Source organism: Panthera tigris, chromosome D4 (genome assembly GCF_018350195.1).
Source record: "Panthera tigris isolate Pti1 chromosome D4, P.tigris_Pti1_mat1.1, whole genome shotgun sequence".
NCBI lineage: Eukaryota > Metazoa > Chordata > Mammalia > Carnivora > Felidae > Panthera > Panthera tigris.
This window is the reverse complement of record NC_056672.1, coordinates 62,565,714-62,589,144: the sequence shown is the minus strand read 5'-3', so window position 1 is coordinate 62,589,144 and position 23,431 is coordinate 62,565,714. Positions and strand designations below refer to the sequence as shown.

General features: G+C 39.1%; 1 protein-coding gene and 1 long non-coding RNA gene across 5 annotated transcripts in view; one reads left to right on the top strand and one right to left on the bottom strand.

Moving 5' to 3' along the window:
- Positions 1-23,431, bottom strand: part of PLPPR1 (phospholipid phosphatase related 1) — a 512,674-nt gene that overhangs the window by 251,891 nt on the left and 237,352 nt on the right. The gene's annotated exons all lie outside the window — the stretch shown is intronic.
- Positions 16,368-18,258, top strand: LOC122233140. Its single transcript, XR_006210614.1, has 2 exons — positions 16,368-16,588; positions 17,967-18,258. It is a non-coding gene; the product is annotated as an uncharacterized LOC122233140 (long non-coding RNA).

The window sequence follows — 23,431 nt, the reverse complement described above, 5'->3', positions numbered from 1 at the left end:
ATGTTAATTTAATCTTGGTTGGGCAGTTCAGGTATATATGCATATATGGGTAGGTAGGTATAATGTCTTGGCTCCACTTGGCAGTGAGGGGACCTGATTTCTCAAATAAAACTGGATCCCTTGCCCCTTCACTGAATTGTCCAGACTCCATAAAATGACCTCAGAATCTTCAGATGACCTGGGAATGACTGAAACTTGAAGGTACCTTTGTCTTAGTAGGAGAGGATTTTGTGGGTGCAGCCTGGTCCAAATATCACACAGACTTGTGACCAGATAAAGGAACCAGGGGACAGAAAAAAACCCAAGACAGGGTTATTGAAATACCAGGATGAAGGAAAGACATCAAGAAACAGTCTCTATATATGTGGTTCTGAGGAATGAATGACACTTTCATGGGAATATATAATCCTATGGTTCATGTGCCCAATACACACTTCCGGAAGGAATTAGCTATGTTTCTCCTATAAAAAATAACACATATGGAGAAGTGAAAGCCACTTTACAGACAAAATTGTCAAAATAAGGCAATGAATAAAAGCTATAGGAAGAGACATTTCAAAGACATTCAATATAAAATGTTTTAACAACTGAAAGATGGAACAGGTTACCTTTGGAGCTTGTATAATAAAATAATTAAGAGCATAGATTTGAGACTCAGAAAACTATGGATTTGAATCCTGATGTTTAACATACACTCACCATGTTACTCAACTTCTTTGGACCTCTCTTTTCTCACCTGAAGACTATGGATAATAACTTCTCTAGAATATTGAAGGATTCATGATATAATATATATAAAGCACTTATATAGAATCTGACACTTAAAAAGACTGAATAAATGAAAGCTGTTCTCATTATTGCTTTTGTGTTAATAAATGGCATGAACTACAGATAGAGGAGATAGTTTTGGGAGTTTATATCGTGTAAACAAAAAATGTTTCTAAGCAAATGTATTCTAAGCAAACAATGACTTTAAACTGACAGCTCAAAAGAGATGAAATTAATTGTGTCCGCTGGCAAGACAAGACTCAAAAATGTGTAAGTCTGTTCACTGTACCTCTCCATCATACCCATGTGATGTGGACTGTATGGTCCAGCACAATAAACCAGACAGATCAATAAAGTTTAAACAAGAATTCCCACATGAGGTAATGCAGGGGAAAAAAAAACCATCAAATTGGATTATGACATAAAGGGTCTCTGTGTGCATGTTGAAAATATCTGTAAGTGTTTTTATATGACCTGAAGCTGAACACCAAGAGCTAGTGATTACATAAATAATAGAGCAGGAAGTTAGCAACAATATTTAAGGTTATTCAAGACAATGAGTAAGCATAAAGCTGCCATTTGAAATGAGAGCATCTAACCCAATTCTATAAGGAATTAATTAGCTGATCTTTTATTTACTTGAAACACTTACCAAATTGCTTTCAGAAAGACAAATACAACTGTCTCCACTGGTGAACTAAAGGTAAGCCCTATATTGAATGAAATAAGAACTTATAACACATTTCAAATCTATTATTTGGTTTTAGAGATTGTCTTTATTAGATGGGTATCAAAAGGATGCTTCCTGGATTAGCACAGGAGAGGAAGGACTAATATATTTAGATATTTTTCATTGTTAGCATAAGAATTCAAAAACAAATTAATGTTAGAGAGGATCCTGTACAGAACACAGACCCTTCAAGGGACACAGAACTTGATCTTATTCAAAGTGTGAAAAAAAAAAAAAAAAAAAAAAAACATTCCAATGATAGCTTCTTTATCCAATCATTGGTTCCAACTAAAAGGGACTCCCAGTCCTAGACACCGAACTGATGAGCTCAGGTTAAGCAGTCCACATGGAGCCTTTTGTTTATGAAATGGCCATGCTGTTACCAAGGAGCACAGAAAAAAGTGCCTCCGTTCCACTCCTGCCACAGACCATGCCTGCCTTCACACTCACAGCAGGGCCAGGGGCCCTCCTTATCAGGTTCCTGCTGGTTCAGCTCCTAATGGCCTTCCTCAATTCCCATTCTGTCTGCTTTACTTTGGGCTGACACAGCACATGCACACAGAAGAGGTCTGCAGCGTGGCAGAAGTCAAAGAGTGGAAACAAAGAAGGCTCCTTTAATTAATTTATTTTTTGCTTGTTTATTTGTCTGCAGTTCTCTCAATTGATGATCAAGGATTTCAGTGACTGGCACCAGGAGAAGGCACTAGAAGAAATCAATTTTCTATAACCTCAGAGATCACAAGGCACTGGATAATAATCCTGTCTAAAAGAGAGCTACTGGAGGAGCGCCTGGGTGGCTCAGTCAGTTGAGCGTCTGACTCTTGATTCTGGCCAGGGTCATGATCTTGTGGTTGTGAGACTGAAACCCGTGTTGGGCTCTGTGCTGAGTCTGGAGCCTGCTTGTGATTCTCTCTCTTCCTCTCTCTAAATAAATAAATAAATAAATAAGCATTTAAAAAATTAAAATAAAATAAAAGAGAACTTCTAGGTTTGTGCAAAGCACAGCTGAAGACAAGTGGGAAAGCCTAATAGAAACATTACACCTTGACTCCAGTACTTCACAGCCATTTTGGATTCTGTTTCAATCGACTGTGTCATCAACACGCTTCAGAAATGTTGTTGGGACTATTTTCTGATATAGGTCAAAGGTTGTGTCCAAAGAAATGAATGCATGAAAGAAGCTTCTTGGAAATTATCTTGTGAATTGGAAGACTTGGTGAAAGTCAGGTTATAGAAGTTAGGCTATCAGGAGGATTGAGCTTCATCAGGAAATTGTGATTCAACATGGACAAGAATATTCAAACTAATAATTTGTTGACATTGAAATATCCTATAGCATTTGTATTTCCCTTTCTAGAGATTATTTAAAGTAGCACAGGCTATCATATGCTTCTGGCTTCTCACAGAATAAAACCCTTCCTTCTTAGCCTCATACATAAAGCCATTTATAATCTGGTGCCAGACTACCCTTCAAGCTATATCTATCTATTCCCTACAAATCCTTTACTCCAAACCACACACTTTTGTACTTCTTTTGTATCCATTGACTCATTTGTTGATTCATATGCACATCTATTCAAAATACACAGAGCATCTCATTTATTTATCTAAACAACTGTATAAGATGGGTAGAGTGTTAGGATTTTTCCTAAAGTAGGAACGTGAATGCTTTGCCAAGGCATTTGAACTTAATCTCTCAAGGACATGGAGATCCTACAAAGTACATGAAGATTCAAAGGATTTTTTTTTTTTTGTCATGGAATTGACTTGGTCTGATTTTTATTTTGGAAAGATAATTCTGGAAATATTAGATAGGTGTGGGGTGGTGGGGGAATTGATAGTGGACAGAGGATATTGTAATGATCCAAGAAAGGTATTAATTAATTGTATGGTGATGTGAATGGGGAAACAGGAGTCACTATGAGAGACATTTAGGAAGTAAAGTAATGGAAGCCTAGGTGACTGACTAAAAAATTACGTGAGGAAGAGGGAGGTTCCCAGAGGAACCCCAGGTTTCTGAATCAAGTGGTTAGATTATGGTGGTGTCATTAACTAAAATGGAAAGTGTAGGAAAAGCAGGTTTGTGGGAGAAAAATCCTTTTATGTCTTCTGGTTTAAGTACTATGTGGCATCTAAGTTGAGATGCTATTAGGCTCTTTAACACGTGAATCTGGGCTCTTCTGAGTGGAAACATAAAAAAAAGAATTAATGTAGAGTTTCTATTTTGTTCTATTTCTGTTTGCCCTTTTATTTTCACCTGAGTGATCAAAGACTCTAAGTGCTAATGTATTTTTAACACTGACTTAGAAGTGTTTGTGAGATAATGAAACACAGGCAACTGTTGGGTGAGTAAATTGGTATGGTCTTCCTGGAGGGCACCTTACCAGACTGAATCATTTAAATATGTTTCCTCTTTGTATGGTAGATTAAAAAAAAGCTACAGTGATTTGTAGCTCCTCCCATCAAAAAGTTGAGTCCAATTTTATACCCCTTGAATCTGTGTTTGGCCATAGTACTTGCTTTGGTCAATGGGACATTAGAAAACATGACTGAAAAGGACTGGAAATTATTTACACATTGGAGTTTGCCTTCTCTTACCATTGGTAACCACCATGCGAACAGGCCCAGGGTAGCTTACTACAGGAAGAAAGACAATGTAGAGAGAAGCCACAGCCACCCACTCACTTCACCCCAGCTGAATCATCTGAGACCTTGAACACCCTAGATCATGGTTTTTCAACCTTGCAGGTACTGACATCTGGGTTGAGATCATTCTTCGTTGTGCAAGATTATCTTCTGCATTGCAAGATATTTAGCAGGAGCTCTAGTCTCTACCCATTAGAAGCTAGTAGCACCCTTCTCTGCTACACTGAGTTAGCCAAAAATGTCTACAGACCTTGCCAAATGTCTCCTGGAAGACATAATCACCACCATTTGAGAAGCACTGGTCAAGACCATATTTACTGTCATATTCAAGGTATAGCTTTTATAATAATAGCAAGCACCATTTATTATATGCTTATTATGTCATATACACTATGGTACATATTTTACATGGATTATGTCATTTAGTCCTCACTGTAAACTTAAGAAATAGATTTATTTTCTTTAATTTTTTAAAATGTGTATTTATTTTTGAGAGAGCAAGAGGAACAGAGTATGAGCAAAGGAGGGGCAGAGAGAGAGGGAGACACAGAATCCAAAGCAGGCTCCAGGTTCTGAGCTGTCAGCACACAGCCCAATGCAGGGCTCAAACCCATGAGCATGAGATAATACCCTGAGCTGAAGTCAGACGCTCAACTGACTGAGCCACCCAGGTGCCCCTATTATTTTGTTTAATTAATTAATTAATTGTTTGTTTGTTTGTTTGTTTGTTTAGAGACAAAGAGAGGCCGGGGGGGGGGGAGAGAGACAGAGAGACAGAGAGAGACAATGCCAAGTAGGCTCTGCACTGCCAGCACAGGGCCTGACATGGGGCTTGATCTCACAAACTGTGAGATCATGACCTGAGCCTAAATCAAGAGTTGGATGCTTAGCCAACTAAGTCACCCAGGCACCCCAGAAGTGGGTATTATTCATATCTATATTTTGCAGATTAGGAAACTGAAGTTAAAAAAATTTAAATATTATGCCCAAGTTCACCCAGCTAATAAGTAGTAAAGCAGGATTTGAACACAGGCAGTATGCTTGTAGCACAATTCCTTAACTACCATTTGGAGCCAATCCATTTAAATATGGCTTCTCTTTAGATACTAAAACAGAATAGTTCTAGTTTGTCTAAGATCAACCAAAACTGCCATTAATAGGCATCAACTCGGGCCAATTGTGACTTATAAATACTATGTTTTTTTATTGACTTGGTACTATCAATAGAGAGACAAGACCTACTGAGTACTCTCTCATCATCCTCTGGGATCCTACCTCTTCTGGGATCCTTCTTCTATCCTACTCCACAATAGTATTCTTACAGTAACCCCATCTCAGATGCTATTCCTTCACACTTGGTTCTTCCAGTAACAACATAGACAACAAAGCACCTATTCATTTGAGATATCTTCCTCATATATATCAGGATATAAAATATGAGACCCAAGCCCTACTCAGAGAGCTCAAATACACTTAGTTTTCATTGTTTTTCTGTCTTTTACATTCATAACTTCATGACATTCACAACCTGCTCTGTGACTCCCCTCTATGTCTCAGACTAGGCAGCAAATTCTCTCAGTACATGGTCTTTTGCCAAAAAAACACATTGATGAGGATTCAAATCAATCTAGAGATCACAGAATCAGAGATTGTAGAATCTCCTGGAATTTTTAAGGAGGCTCTTGTTTTTGGTTGTTTGAGTATGATAAACTTAAAGGAAAACTAATCTCACTATTTTGTTTTTTAAACTAAGTCTCTTGGGGCGCCTGGGTGGCTCAGTTGGTTGAGTGTCCAAATTCGGCTCAGGTCATGATCTCACAGTTCATGGGTTCGAGTCCCGCATCGGGCTCTGTGCTGACAGCTCAGAGCCCAGAGCCTGCTTCTGATTCTGTGTCTCCCTCTCTCTCTGCCCCTCCCCCACTCACACTCTGTCTCTCTCTCCTTCAAATATAAACATTAAAAAAATTTTTTTAAATAAGTCTCTTATTAGAAGCATCCATTTTTATCATATATGCACATAGATATGTACATATACATATAATTATTTGGGGTTTTAATACAAAAATGGATTTTATAATACCCATCACTTAAGAAAAAGTACAGTGTGGTCATGAGAGTGCCAACTTTGGCCCTTCCACAATGTGAGGACACAGGGAGAAACTGATCGTCTATGGACCAGGAAGTGTCCTCACCATACACCAAAACTGTTGGTGAACCTTGATCTTGGATTTCCAGCCTCCACAACGAGAAGAGACAGACCCAAAGAAATTGAAGACCAAGCTAAGGGAGTTCTTTCATCAAATATTGGCTACAAATTACAAGTGAGGTGAAGGAAGGCAACTTTTGCCTGGATCACCACAAATAATGGATTTTTAATAAAGTCAGGAGCACAAATGAAGAGTGAAAGGAAAAAGAAGAATAAGAAAGCCTATACTGCGGTCAGGAAATTTAAACATATAGGGAGCCATATAATTTATATTTTAAAGCTACAAATATAGTAATTATTTCTATTCATTAATTAAATGACACAGTAGTATTTAGCATTATATAAAAACTCCATTCATTAAGCATTCACTCTATTGTTTGGGCAATGTATTATTTAACTAACACATTGCACTCTGCTTATTATATAAAATTATGTTTACCCCCAAACTGTAATTTTCGTGGAGATACAAATGTCAGTCCATTCAGCAGATTGATTGTAAATGAGAAACATCTCAACAGACAGGAGGGAGGGAGAGAGGGAAGGAGGGAAGGATGGAAGGAAGAAGGTGGGAGGGAAAGAAAAATGGGTTAGGTTTTGACTTGTTTTTAGAAGAAAACAAATAGAAAAAAACCTCACCAAGAAGAGTGGAGAAGACCTAAGAAAGTGGAAGTGTAAAAAGCAGAATGGAATGTGACACTCAAGACTCTTTCCCTACCTACGATATTTATTTTCATGATTTGCATTCTACATTATAACCTAAGGCTGTGATTTCACATTTCACATTTCTTTGTCAGAGAATTGATAGATTTATGTAGCACTGTAGTTCTTATCTCACCTATAAAGAGGCACTTCTACAATTCTGGACACACATACCTCAGAAAGAGTATCTTATATGTATGCAAATTTCTGATTTATTTCTGGCATTTAGATTATTTGTTTCTGCTACACCATTTAGTCATTTTACTAACAAATGTAAGTTTACAAAGGTAAATTACGTCTAACAAAAAACATTCGAGATGAGTTGAATTCATTGTCTATTTTCTTAAGTTCTAACTATGAAGTTTTAAAAACAATTTTTATTATAATATTGATTAAAGAGTTTGGTATTCTTAGTTTTATGTCTGTATAAATACCTAATAAATAATTTGTTTGGGAATCCAAAACTGATTAATGCATTTAGCAGACAAAATGTCCAAATCTATGTTATTACTGAGTTTTTTTTTTCATTAAAATGTAATAACTATTTCCACTCAATAAAATTAAAATGGCATATTCATGAAAAAGAAGAAAAAGAGTATCAGAGCATCTGGCTGGCTCAGTTGAAAGAGCACATGATGCTTGATTTCGGGGTCATGAGTTGGAGCCCCACATTGGGTTTAGAGATTACTTGAATAAAAACTTAAAAAAAAAAAAAAGAATGTCAACTTTGGAGCCAACCCACAGGGTTTAAATCCTAGTTCTACCACTAAGCATTTATGTGGCCTTAGAAGTCATTTGGCCTCTCTCTGCTTTATTTTCTCAATTGTAAATTGCTACTGTGATATTTGAATGAAGTAATATATGCAACTTAGAATAATACCTGACACATGGTAAGCAATATACATATTTTCACTACTATTACTAATTTTCTTTTCTACTTCCCAAAGAAGAATGGACATCCAGGTAAGTAAACATAAAGCCAAGTTTTTCAAAATGGCACAATATTACAATTTATTTAGTATTCCATAATTTATTCAGTATCCTGTCGATAAGCTATTCAGATATTTTTTCCATGTTTGAACTACCAAATGCTGCATTATTGGATATATATATATATCCTTAAAAACCCATGCCCTTATTTCCTCAGGATATCTTCCCCAAAGGCAGAGCACTGAATGAAAAGATATGTCCACTTTCAGTTTTGGAAATATTTGCCAATTAAGTGATGAAACCATTGTAGTAATTCACATAGCCATCAGCAGTGTACAAAGTGTCTATTTTCAGATATACGTACATATATGTACATATACACACACCTGCCGCCACCGAATAAAAACAATATTTACATTTTTTTTTACCAATCCGATGGCTGCAAAATAGTATTTTGAGCTTTTAGTTGCTTTTCTCTATTAGTGAATTTGAATTTCCCTTAATATAGTTACTGGCCATTTGCATTTTACCTTTTAGGAGTTTCTTATTTGTACTCTTTGCTCATTTTATTATTGTCTATTTCTTATCATTTTGTAGTGTTCTTTGATAGTATTTTTATTAACCCACTATATGTCACATATACTGCTAGTATTTTCCTATCTTTCAAGTCTTCATCATCCATATATTAGTGAATAACCACTCTTTAGACAATAGCTCTGAACCAAAATCTTTCCTGGCCTCTGAGGATTTGTGGCTATTGAAGTATGAACATTCAATGCAAATGCATTAGGAGATGTGCATGTTTCCTATTATAAAATCAATGCTTCTAAGAATCTCCCTCAAGTGAGACAGCATCACATCAATTTCATACTTTACCTTAAGAAAAATAAACCTTTTTCTGAAAAGGGATGTCTAGTTCATTCACTGACTCATTGTGAGCCCCATTTCTCCAGGACAGTCTTTCATCCCAAAGACTTGTGTTCTTCTCTCAGACTTTGTAAGAATATATGAGACTCAGTATGAAGTTTACACTAAGGGCTCTAGGATCTCTGTGGTTTTCAATTAGCTCAGGGAAGGCCTAGTGCATCTTACCTCAAACATTCACTAGATCAAGTATCACGCCGTCTTATGTCTGTGTCTTTTGTCTTCCCAATGAAATGGTAAGCTCAGTTGTGATTTTTCACTTTGCTTTTCAGGAGCCCTGATGTTTTCTTGGACACAGAACAAGGCTATTTGGAATTTCTCCCTGTAAGTAATGATCTATTTATGGACCTGTTTCTCTGACACATTTCTCCTGACATAGTTCTCAAGACACAGAGAAAAAAAAGGAATGAAGTGGGGCCAAATGGCTCTTGAGCATGGCAAATGGGATAAAGGAGCAGATGATTCACTCAGTCAGTCAACTGGCAAAAATTAATTGAGCCTCTTCTATGGAACAGGCTGGGTGCCCACCTACCAATATGGTACAATTTGAGGAAAATCACAAGATTTACCTAGGCTAAAACGCCTCTATCAGCGATAAAGATTCACTTCCTTAAAATATTAGTAATATCTTAGACAAAATCAGCAGCCCCCTCCAAAAAAAAGAAACACATGACAATAATCAAAATGGGCCAGAAGTAAAAGAAATGGAAGGGCTGCTCAAAGATGGGATACTGTTCAAAATAAACCATAGTCACAGATGTACTTGGAGGAAGAAATTACCTACAGCATGACCATTATAAACATGTATTTTTCAAGCACAAATACTAATGATGAGGAAATCACATGGTTCAGACCTGAAGATAAATTCAAGCTGGTTACAATCTACAGTGGGGGTTAAAAATGAAAGGAAAGAGAAACCAAAGTCAATGTAGTGGAGATTTCTTGGGCTGATGAAGGAAAGGAATGGTGTGTTACTGATACAAACTACGGAATGGTGAGGAAGAGCAGGGATAAAAGACAAATATTCACCTACTGGCTAAAAGACAACATGATTGACCCAGTGCTCAGATACACGCTTAATATTGTTTTTGTGATTTCACTTCTCAGAGTGGATGGGGTCATTAGGTAGACTACTATGCTGTAACCTATTCTCATCAACAATTATGTGGAATGAGGGAAACATCCTTAAAACAGGAACATGAGAGTTCATGATAGCCAGCCAGGAGGAGTATTTCAAGGACTCCAGAGAATAAAGGAACAAAACCCCCCAATCTAAAGCTGTAGAAATGGTTAAAAGGATGAGATGTATGTATATGAGAGAAGGAGAGTCTCAAGAGTAAAAATATGGCTGAAAAACAACAACAACAACAACAACAAAATGATCAATGACTCTGCTGGGAAAGGAAAGGTAAGTTATCTAGAAAGACCAGTGTGACTACACAAGGCTGGATTTCAATAAGCTTCACTTTAAAGACTGTTTGCTAACATGGACACATAACCAAGATAAACACATTAAGATAATTGCAAGATAAGTAACACAAAGAATAAACTAAAGGAACTAATGGTTGAGGAAAAGTTAAAAGAGGAAAAGGGGGATTTTATTGGCATTGGTAAGAATGAGAGACATGTTGAATCAGGGCAGATGATGGAAAAGAAAAATGTGAAACTTGGTAATTCTCCTGTTGCCCTGGGTGGGAGTATGGATTTCAAAGCTGTCTAAGGGAGGGGGTGGGAGTCATTCATTAGGAATTGGCAGCAAGATCTGTCTAAAATGGGCAAGAGAGAAAATAAAAAGAAATGCAAGGGAAAGGTAGCTCAGAGAAAAGGGGCAGGAGCCTGGGAAAATGTCACAACAAAAACTATCTTGGGGAAGTCCATATGGAGCAACTGATACAGTGAGATTTGTGTTCAACAGGCCCTCATTGTACCGCACTTAAAAACACAAACATGCCTAAGAATGTATATGTATATTCTCCACTGCAGGAGAAAACCAGTGTTGGTTAGTTGATATGAATTTCTAAATTTCTTTATTTTTAACATGCCTATATCTGAAGGGTGTTGCTGATATTTTGTACAAGAGTAAGGAAAGGAGAAATCAATTGACATTTATTGGGAATGAGCAACACGCTGGGAAATTTACACACAGCTTAAATACTCCTTACAATAATCATATGAGGTATGTGTTATTAGTCCATTATTAGATAAGGAAATTGAAGGCCGGACAGGTTAAATATATTGCCTATGTCAAAGCCAGTAAAGCAGAACTGAAAATCATCTGTTGGACTCTAGAGCCCACACTTATCTCATTATTCTATACTGTCTCCAGGGCAGGTCAAGGATATCATAAACTCTTCAAACCTCAGGTGGCATAATTGCTTACCATGTACACAGCTTTAGGTCAAGCATCTTATCTGACCCTTGCTAAAATAAGCTTCTTAAGAGCAATCATTTGGAAATTCTAACCCAGAACATTTTTAGCTCACCCTCTCCCTACCCATTGCCCAACCAAGTTGTTCCATTAGACATCAAAAGTTCAGGGTAATCCCATTCATCCATGACTCTTTGGGTTCACTTACTTATCCACTCTTCTATTTATTCATCCATTTAACAAATATTTACCGCATACTCAAATATTCTAATAATCAAAGAAAAGGATGTGTCTAGTTTCAACTTTAGCTTGTCATTAAAACCTCAATCCATCTGTCCAGGTCTTGCCTATTCATCCAGTTGAATTTTCCCAGTGATTTTCATCAAAAGAGTTTTGGTTTCTCCAACTCTACAGAGGTAAAGGGCATGAGACCCTTATTTGTTATTGAGTTTAATGCCTTCAGACCTCACAGCCCTATGTGGGAAGGCTTCTGCTTCTATTTTAGGTTCATCTGAAATAGCTGACCCCTTCTGGATCAGCTCAGGTCCCTCCTTCCTTCCCTCCTCCCTTTGTCCTCTCCATTTTCCTCTTCTGCAAGCAGCCCCCTTCTCCACTCACCTACAGTTTTATTTTTTTAAGTTTATTTATTTGACGGAGAGAGAGTGTGTGTGTGTTCATGAGTTGGGGAGTGGCAGAGAGAGAGAGAGAGAGAGAGAGAGAGAGAGAGAGAGAGAGTCCCAAGCAGGCTCCTCGCTGTCCCAAGCAGGCTCTGTGCTGATGCAGGGCTCCATCTCACAAACTGTGAGATCATGACTTGAGTCGAAATCAAGAGTTGGCTGCTTAACCAACCAAGCCACCCAGGTGACCTGTCACTTATAGTTTTAAAAACAAGGCTGAAAATCTTCTCACCCCTTTTAAGTAATCCCGGACACACTTCATATTAAAACAGGAACATAGTAAGCAAAAAACTTAAAAGCTCTAGGTAAGTAATAAATGATCCCCTGTATAATGCCAAACATATACTCTGTTTACCACAGAACACTTCCAAGTCATATCAAAGAGAAACACATCTGGCCTAGGGTGATTTATATCCTCATCCAGCACGTATGTTTCCATCTGATTCACACTACATGCTTTGGTTTTCAAATGCCAAATGAACAGTAAAAAATTGAGTCCTGCATTCCTGGAAGAGTTACATTTTCTTCCTTCATTCTCTATAAAATGATGGTGCTGAATTAGTTAACAGTGTATTAGTAAATGAGCACTTTTGCAGAATTTTAGTTTACCCTCTCATATATTATCCCCAAACAATTCTTTATGAGTTACCCTTGTCTTCATTTTATAAATGAAGCAATGAAATCTAGAGAGGTTGAGAAAACTCTCAGGTCACATAGTGAGTGAGAGATGTATCAAGGCTCAAATTCAGATTTTTTTTTTTTTTTTAGAGAGAGAGAGCATGAGTGCACATGTTTAGGGAGGGGCAGAGGGAGAGGGAGAAGGAGAGAGAGGGAAAAGAGAGAGAGAGAGAGAGAGAGAGAGAGAGAGAGAGAGAGAGAGAGAGAGAGAGAGTCTTAAGCAGGCTCCACACTCAGCTCAGAGCCCACAACCATGTGATCATGACACAAGTCAAGAGCCAAAATCAAGAGTCGGATACTCAACTGACTGAGCCACCCAAGCACCCCAAACTCAGATCTTTTGATTGAAATCTCATACTTCCCAGTATATTCCACTATTTACAAATAATCTTTATGTTCTCTTTCAGGGACTGGGATGGGTATGGGCTGTGAAGTTGTCTGGGGGAGAGGGTGGGAGACATGCATTAAAGATTAGCAGCAAGAGCTGTCTAAAATGGGCAAGAGCATAGATGAAGACAAATGCAAGGAACAGGTAGCTCTGTAGAAAAGAGGCTGAAGACTGGGAAATGTCAGACAAGAAACTATGCTGGGTGAAGTCCATATGGAACAATTGTTAAGGTGAATGCTGTGTTTCATCTCCTATAATAATGGAACCATTTTCTTTTTAATTCACATTTTAACAATATTTAAATCATGTTCATTTATAAAATATCACCCAGAAAAAAAAATAAATAATAAAATATCACCCAGGCAATTATAATTCAATAGAATTTCCTTTCGATCACTTAAGTTATAGCCATTTCCTAAACTCAAATCAAGAAATAAATCAAAATTACTTTTGAAGAAAAAGAAAAGTTGTCAAGTTTCTTTCTGTGGTTCTATATGTTCAAAAGCAAGTTTACTTGGAAGCTGAACCTACCGTAAAGGGAATTACCATTCGTTTTAGGAAAAAGTTGGGGGGATCTAGCACCTGGAAGGGGAAAATGAGGGAAAGTCTTGGTGGGTAGAGATTTCTCTTTGCTACTAAAAAGCCAGGAAAAAATCTTGATGTAAAGTATCCTTGGGATGGCCCCTACAGACTTTCTGGAGGAACAAGAGAAAAAAGAAACCCTAATTTCATGAATTGTTCCCTTGAATCCACTAGCAACAAAGAATCTTGAATTTGAGGAAAAGGTAGAAGAACAAGAATTTATAGCAAAAGTGAGAGCTGGGAGGAGGAGAGGAGAAAGAGTCCCTCTTTGATGAAGAGTCACCCTTTGGTGAAAGACTATGGGGCATTCTATCTGCCAGATGCCTTACTAGAAAAGGCACTAGTGACCTGATAAATTCTGACTTATTCTCTAGTGACTTTACCCATCTTGTAACACCAGGCAATCAATCCACCTCGTTCGGAATGTTTAGATTCCTCTTCTTTCAGTTATTTTCCTATAAATTCTATTTTCTCCATGTATAAAGATAAAGCTTAGTTTTTTCATCTTTTGCTTCCAAATTGGCTTTTCCTTATGACTCTTACAAAGACTGATCTCTTATAAAAAGGAGTATTTTTGCTATAGAATAGCACACTCTCTTTTAACATAGCTCAACTCCAAAAATTTTACATTTCCCTTTGATTAGTTTTGGTAAGCTTCTATGTAGTTGGTGTTCAAGGGAGTGAAAACTTACACTTAAAGCAAAAGACCACCAAAAAAAATGTAATCATGGATCTCCAAGGAAATTCACAGGAATCAGGACCTGGGTTCATGTGTTCAGGCAACGCTGCCACACCTTGAACAGCTTCTCCAGGAGAAACTCTGGGACAACTTCAGGGCAGTCCAGTCCTTCACAGAGCTGTCTTGGTCACTGTATCCCTGATCACACAAATACAACAAACCACACAGAACACCTGTCAACATTTTACCCTGAGCCAAATCTAGTAACCAGGTATAACCTCATATTTAAAGATCCCATGATAGCTAGATTTCCTATATAAATATACATTTCTCCCATAGTGGGTGATACATAAAAGAAGTGTTTTAGGTTTTCCAAAGGTATTTTCCTTATGGGTTCTTAATCTGTGAATCTGTGACTAATTTGCTCATTTCATTGGAGCACTATATAAATAAGTCTTTATAAAATGAAATTTGGCTTCTTTGCTCACTATTTAATTTTATCTTTTTCATGAGTTGCGCCCCTAAATCTGGCCATCTGGCCCCATATAGCTAGAGAAGAGGCCAAATGTGGCTCAATCTGGAAGAATGTTTTAAAGTTTCAAGTTGTCCACTGTAAAATGGACTCTTCTGCAGAAGTAAGTTTGCTGGTATGTGTCCTACCCACCAGCACCCCATGTGTCTGAGAGTCACTTAACTGAGACACCTCTACCTCAATTAGAGCAATCCTCAGTGACCACCACCACCCCGCCTCGGATCTTGTTACCAACATGCATTCCCAGATCTGCCCAGCAGATCTCTGGAGCTATCTCACATTTTTAGATTTTTTTGTCTCATCTTCTGCCTTTTGGATTTAGTGATTTCCACAGGTTTCCTAGATCCACTCTCAAGATGCCAATTATTCTTTACATTTTAATTAACTCATTTATTCAATAAATTTCAATTAAAGTTATAGAGTGTGACAGGTACTCTTCTAGGCCTTGGGGATGTAAAAAGGGAAAAGACATATAGATTCTATCATCTTGCTTACATTTTAGTAAAAGGAGGAAGATCACAAAGCAGACTAAAGACTTAAAGATGGACCAGGGAGGTCCTACATGATGAAGACATGATATATAAAGTGGTAAGGGTGAGAGATGTAGATTTTTGCAAAGCAGGCACTCTAGACTGAGCTAACAGCAAGTACAAAATCCTGAGATAAAAGTATGTTTGAGTTTTTTAATGCACATCAAGGTTACCTTCTCTGCACCAGCTCTCTGAATCCTGGCCAACACAGACTCAGATCCAATCAGCCTTAATCTTGAGTACATCCATTATGGTCACTCTCAAGGAGAAGGAATGCTGAAAGGGAGAGGCCAGGTAGCTTCTTGTCATGTGGTATGAAAGGGGAGACCCCAGCACTGAGTGAGTGACTGGGATTCTATATACATGTCTACATCTAGGTAACCTAGCAGTAAACAAAGGAAAATGAGACTTATAGTATGTATTTAACCAGTAGTTTTAATAATGTTATCTTCGTGTTTGAGAAAGGCATACATTTTCATCAATTCCCAAGCATTTCTATCAAAGTAGAAAGATGCAGAGAACGAGGGCTGAGATTTATTCTTTAAAGCAGAGCTTTGATGTATTGATCAAACCCTTCTATTTTCCCACCCCTTGCTATGCTTCTGAATTCCATGGTTCTTGGGTCAGGAGTGACTGAAGGTGATATTCTGATGAAGACCTGACAAAGTTTAGGGGTTATCTAATGATGTATATTTTTAGCTTCTTGGTTTAAGTCTTAATTTCCAAACAAACAAACAAACAAACAAACAAACAAACAAACGGAGGTTAAAGTGTTGTGGAAGAAAATGGGACAACCCAGGATTTTAAAGCTTGATATCCAGATGGTTCTGAGGACTATTCAATCATGTATGTGTAATAAATAATGAATAATAGTAGCTACAATGTCCTTAGCCCTTATTATGTTCTAAACTCTTTGTTAGTGGCAAGTAATTTATTTATTCCTTACAAAATCTCTTCCAGGGCAGCAAGGTGCTTTTATTGCCCCCATCTCCCAGAGGAGAGACCTGAGTCTTTGAAGGACAAAGGGAGGGGCCTGACATCACAATGCCAGTGAATGGCAGAGCTGGGACTGGAACCCAGCTCCCTCTGTCTGCACAGCCCAAGCTATTGGCCCACCACAGGAGCCTGCCTCCATAGCAATGAAAAATAATTGGAGTATTTAAGAATCAGAGTTTTACTGATGCTCCCATTATGAAGAAAAAATCATCACTTACTATAAGGAAGAGTTCCTGCCTTGATTAAAGTTGGCAGGTAAAATTTACTTATTTTGGAACTCATTCATTAAGGTTCAAGATGGCAAGAAATGAAACTGAAAAATTAATCTCTGCTAAAATGTTTATAGAAGAATACCCTCCCTAGGAACATGGTACCATCTCACCTCAATGTTAGGGTCAGATGTTGCCTAACTTCAAAGTGTTAGTAAAGTGGGAGAATATCAGGCCAGGGAGGAGAAGGTAGAGCTTGAGCAGTGGTTACATGGGCAGAGGGGAGTGAGGATAGGGATACAGTCTCAGCAGCAGCTTGTAGGTGAGAATATTTACATAAAGCATGAGGCACAATTTGCTAGGGATTCATTGCTCAAGCTAGTGTTTATGAAGTAAGTTCCCTTGTTCCCTCTTCCAGATGTGAGGGTTGTTTTGCAGTCAGGTATAATGGAAGCAGCACTGCCTTTCTAGGCTAGAAACCAGCCTGTCATGACAGCCTCTCCAATCGCTGTGGGACCCTGGAGAAGTCGGTGAACCTCAACAGACCCTTTTCTCATCTAAAAATAAAAATAAGACAATTGGAGTAGACTATCCCTTCCAGCAATTGTGTGAATCAAGGAGAATTTACAGCTGTTGCCATTCATTAAGTTCAAATTAAGTCACCTCATTATTTTATCTCTTGCTAGATAGAAGAAAAAAGCTCATGGTAGAGTAGGTGGCTCCTAGAAGGAGCTAAGCAAATATCTGCTCACTGACTGTATCTACAAAATATACATGCAGACAAATGGCCAAAGAACCCTAGGCTATGTCAGAGGAGCTCTATTTTAGGATGGAAAGTGGCACTCATCCTTCTCGCACAACAGTACTATTTACCAGATGCTTACTAACCTAAAATTTGCTTTTGTTTAGAATCATAACTAAAATTAAATGGCAAAATAGTATGTAAAGTATAATCTCACCTTTAAAAAAATGAGAAAAAAAGAACAACATATGTAAATGTTAATGGACCAAAAATGTTGGGGGCTCATACACTAAACAATTGACAGTGTTTTTCTGGAAAAGAGATTGGAGTAGAAATAAGACTGATTTTTACTTTCCATGCCATGCACTTCATTACATCTGCATTTTGTATAACATTATAGTACATATATAATTGTTTACGTTTTAGATTGCTAAAATACTCTAATTGTTCCAAACTAATCTGGCCAGGAACTGCTTGTGTCACATTTTACATGTCAGCCTATGTTAAAAACTAAACCCAAAAGATTTTCTCAAACCTAGAGATGCTGCCTTGCTTTTCACACTGCAGGAAAACACACACACACACACACACACACACACACACACACACACACACACAGAATGTTTTTTTCCAGTTAACACAAGTGTGAATGAAAAGGTCTTACTTTTTTTTTTTCTTTCAGTTCCTGTGACCCCCAGGAGAGAAGGCTGTGGGCTGATTATTAGAGCATTTTAGTGTGTGGGTTTGCCTGGAAGCAATAGCCAGCAAAGGCTGGAAGATGGGAATAACGATAAAGCATGCTCAGCTTGTAGAGCTCTGAGCTGAACAGCATTACTCTCGACCAGATTTCATTTCTTGTTAATTATATCCGATTCCACTTGAGTATGGATTTCATTGAATTTAAAACGTTGGGAGTGGGGGTCACTGCTCCATGCTATTCATCAGAAACATCAATAAAAAGAGCACCCCAGAAACCCTTGACCATCAGCTGTGCAAATACATTACCCCTCATTGTGACGGATTTGCTCCAGTAATTATGATCGCCTTTTCTTCAGTCTGTGTCTGTGAGCATTTCTAGAACACTTGATGCCATAATGCCCAAAGAAAAAGCCCCTTCTGACATAATGGAGGCAATATGAAATATGTGTTTTCACGTCATGTAAAAATTTATGACATTCACACAAAGAGGGGAATTTATTTCCTGTGCATATGCATCTCTGCTTTCTGTTGCTATTGATGAATGGAAAAAGATAAATGTACCATAGACGGAGGAAATAACGCAGGGAGGGGCTGACTGCTGACTTCTATCCAGTGAATCCAGACAAGCTGCCGAGGCCTGCGCCCCGAGGCCCTGATGATGGCGGAAGGGGGTGGGGTGATCTCTCACCCCAAGTCTCTGAGAATCAGGATGAAGTGAATGAGCACAGGCCTTGAACTCAGACCTATGTTTGGATCCAGCTATCGTTTTGAAAGCTTAGGAAAGCTAACTGGCCTTTGCTCAGCTGTCACATGAGATACTAATATCTAGTCCTGCATGAAGAAACTAATGAAATAATATATGTAAAGCCTCTTCTATACTCCATGGTAGTGCCTTGCATGGTACTTAGTAGATATCTCCTCAAAATTTCCTCCCTTTAATTCTTTTTCTCATCTCTATTAATAGTTCTTTTCCTTCCTTTCCCAATTTTTTGGCAGAAATGGCCAAGGGGTTTTTTTGCTTTGTTTTTTTGTTTTTAACCTTCTGACCTCAAATCTTCAAAACAGGCCAGCAGTACCATAAGCCAAAACCAGCCAAGCTAATGGGTAGAATAATTTTCTTTTTTCCATCTTCAGTCTTTGAAAAATTCAAAAATATAGACATATATTAACAACAACATAAACTTATAAATGAAGATAATCTTTACATTGTCCTTAGCCCTGAGATAGACAGATGATAGGTAGATAGAGCTTTATTCAAACTTCATTTTTTCCTTTTGGCCGAGCTTTATACTGTGAATGTAATGCTTACTAATTAGCAGATCAGCCAGGCCATAAAATGTTTATTAACAGCTCCCACCACCATGTTGAGTGGTGTTTCCTTTGATATTTTCAATTAGGGCCCATGCCATACAAAGTGTAACTGCATTCTTACACTAGTGTTGGAAGGCTATGAAATATTCTCTCTCTTACTTTGTGGAAGGGCAGAGCTGAAACCAGGGTGAGGCCAGTAGGGCACTTGCATTGAGGACAAAATTGAGAGGGGAGCCAAAAAATTCAGTAACCAAGATAAACAATATTTTAATGCAATTTAAAAAAAAAAATATGGGGTGCCTGGGTGGCTCAGTCGGTTGAGCGTCCACCTTTGGCTCAGGTCATGATCTCATGGTTCATGAGTTTGAGCCCCATGTCAGGATCTGTGCTGACATCTCAGAGTCTGGAGCCTGCTTTGGATTCTGTGTCTCCCTCTCTCTCTTCCCTCCCCCACACTTGCAGTCTGTCTCTCTCTAAAAAATAAACACTAATAAAAATTTTTAATTGCAATATATGCAAAAAAATTCCATGACGAACAAAACATCAACATTTTAAACAAAGACAGGAATAGACCATGCACTTGCATAACCCTGCCCCCTCAGCTCACCCTAATCCAGGCCTTGGGTAGGCCCTGTATCTGAAATCAGTAACTGGCGTTCTGGTCCCAGTCCTCACATTACTTAGCTACATGGCCTCAGATGAGTCACTGAACCTCTCTGGTTCTCAGTTTCCTCATCTTGTTTCACTTGGAAGTCTGATTAGAAACCTTTCAGGGGCGCCTGGGTGGCGCAGTCGATTAAGCGTCCGACTTCAGCCAGGTCACGATCTCGCGGTCCGTGAGTTCGAGCCCCGCGTCAGGCTCTGGGCTGATGGCTCGGAGCCTGGTGACTGTTTCCGATTCTGTGTTTCCCTCTCTCTCTGCCCCTCCCCCGTTCATGCTCTGTCTCTCTCTGTCCCAAAAATAAATTAAAAACGTTGAAAAAAAAATTAAAAAAAAAAAAAAAAAAGAAACCTTTCAGCAACGCTGTGAACTTGCAAATTCTATGGTTTTCTATAACATGAAGCTTCATTATTGGAGCATCAGCAATGACTCACAAGGACAAGATTCATTCACTGCGCCAGCCATCCAATCCAAAATGTTTACTGAGCAATTACTATGTTACAAGTGCTATGTTAGGTGATGAAAATACAAAGTTAAGGGCTACAGAAACACATGGAAAGGGAAGCCAACCCTAGTGCTAAAAGGCCAGGACCACCTTCCCTAGGAAGAGATTCTGTCCTAAAGGACTAAAGGAGTTAGGCAGGGAAGGCAAGGATGGAGTTGCAGAAAAGGAGAACAACATGGCCAAAGACCTGAAGGTAACAAAGAAAAATTTGGCTGGAGAACCATAAGTGTAGTATGGGTGGTATTTAATATAAATGGGGTGGATGAAACAAACAAAAACCAGTCTTTGATTACAGAGCAGTAATGAAAGTACAAGCCAGTATAGGACAGGGTAAGAATATAATGGAGAGTGTAATGCAAAGAGTGCTGGGTTACGGTCAGACCCGGGTTCCAGGCACTGCTCTGCTGCAAATTAGCTAGATGGCAGGGCTTCCATTTCCACTGGGATGCTGTTTTAGAACACACCACGAACTTTTCCATAAAGAAGGGAGGCTTTTAATTCCCAAGGATTATTGGAAATCTCACATCTGAGATATTTAGAGTTTACACCCTCAGTACCAAAGAGGTGCTATAATTAATATATGTAGTCACTTCCTTGCAAACAATTTGCTAAACAGCTACGTCGCTGTTGTGTGATGCCTGTGAGCCTGAAGAAGGCTGGGATCAGCCTGAGGCAAACAAACTTTCATCCTTCCCAGACAGGCACGAGAACGAGGCAAGTAGGCAAATGTGCTGGGCAGACACCCCCAGCACGCAGCTACTCCACCTAGGCTTATGACAGGTGGAGCTGCTCTGTTGTTGCCAAATTTGTGTCTGCTGATTTAATTCCGGCACTTAGGAAGACAGGATTAGAGCCAACTACTTTATAACCCAACCCAAATAATTTTTTTTTAATGAGCGCCAAAGCACACCATCACTAATAACGTCAAAGCTTTATGTTTGTAACCTCACTGTAGTCACACACAATACCTACTATATGTTGAGCACTTACTCTATGCCTGGCTTTACAAATATTAACTAATTCCCACAATTCTATGTGATGGGTCAAGATGGTTATAGACACCTTACAGACAAGCGTAATTTGAAGCACCAAGAAGTAAACTATGTGCCCAAAGTCACACAGTTGAGGGGCTGAGCGAAAATTCAAAACAGCCTGTCTGACTCCCAAGTCTGTACTCTCAGCCACCTTGCTACCTAAACAAGTTCATCATCCTGTGCGGCCAAGTGACACCCTTAGAGTACGGCACTCAAGGATCTGGATTCTCTGGGCTGTAGCAAGCACCTCAGTCATTTAGTTATGGGGAAGGAGAGCACATTCTACATCCCTCCTCAAATCCATCCTCTTATGTTCTTAGAAAGAGGCGTCCTTCCTTCTCTCCTCTCTTGCTCTCATTTCCCACACCTTTTGTTCTCATTGGACACCAGCTCCCCTCGCCAGCTCCCCCTCGATAAAAACTGCATTTGAGGTTCACTGCTCCTTCTCCCTTTGGCCCCATAATTCTTCCCCCACCAGACTTCATAAATGACTGATAGGTTCACCTTGCCTGGATCTTCTTACCTCCCGTTCCCCACTCAAGCCCAGAAATAGGGCTTCTGAACACACTGCTGTACTAACACTGTTTTCCTAATGGTCACAGTGAACCCCTTTTCACCATCTTTTTTCAGTTCCCTACTTTCAATCTTTTCAACGTCTCTGCACTTAAAATCATCCTGGTAATTTACATACTTGATGAGGAGAGACACTTTGTAGGATTATTAAAATTTAGGGCACCTAGGTGGCTCAGTCGTAAAGCATCTGACTTTGGCTCAGGTCATGATCTCACAGTTTGTGAGTTTGAGTCCTACATCGGGTGAGCTCGAGCCCTGCTTCAGGTGAACATGAACCCCATTTTGGGTAAAACACGAGCCCTGCTTCAGATGAGCCCCACTTCCCTCTCTCTCTCCCTCTCTCTCTCTCTCCCCCCCTCACTCACTTGTGCCCTCTCTCTCTCTCTTTCAAAAGAAAAAAATTAGACCCGATTCTGCCACTTACTAGCTTGGTAACTTTGGACAAGCTACAGAACTGTCTATGGTACTTGTTGCTCTCCCGCATCCCTAAATTTTGCTAAATGCGGAGACTTACTCTGGCTCTATGATCTCCTGCTCTCTCCATCCTCCCTTAATAAAAATAATAGCTGGGAGGCCAGGGTGACTCTGTTGGTTGCACATCTGACTCTTGATTTCGGCTCGGGCCAGGATCCCAGGGTTGTGGGATCGATCCTCGCATTGGGCTCCACACTGAGGATGGAGCATGCCTGAAATTCTCTCTCTCTCTCCCTCTGCCCCTCTCCCCCACTCATGCTCTCTCACTCTCAAATAAAATAAAATAAAATAAAATAAAATAAAATAAATAATAAAAAATAAAAACAATAGTTGGCATTTACTGTGAAATCACTACACCCTGGGATCTGTACTATGTGCTTTCCAGGATGTTCCAGTGCCACCCCAAAATCAATTTCCACACCGTGGCATTACGCCTTTCACTTTTCTGAGCTAACCTCTCTCCCCATTCTTCTGCCACCACCCACCCAAAGGTCAAACAAAAATGCTATCTTTGATACTCCTTGTCTTTCACCTCCTACAGTCAACTGAAAACAAATTGTCACGTTTTTATCTGTTCTGATATCTCTTATTGGGATTTTGAGATTGGCGCTCAATATGCTTGGGTTTGGTTCAGTAAGGGACCCATTTCCTAGGGCTGCATGGTTAGAACATGGGTTGTCTGGCCCTCCTCCCAGGATGCCAAGATGCTATGAGCTCTTTAAATGAGACCCTGTGCCTTACAAACTCCCTAGCTCCAGACTATCTGAAAAGTTTGAGCATACCACATGAAGTCAGCAAATTCTGACAAGTAAGGGGGAAGGAAAGGGGAATTCACATTCACTGCCAGCCTACTATGAATCAGGAACTATGCTAAGTGCCATTGCTTCCAA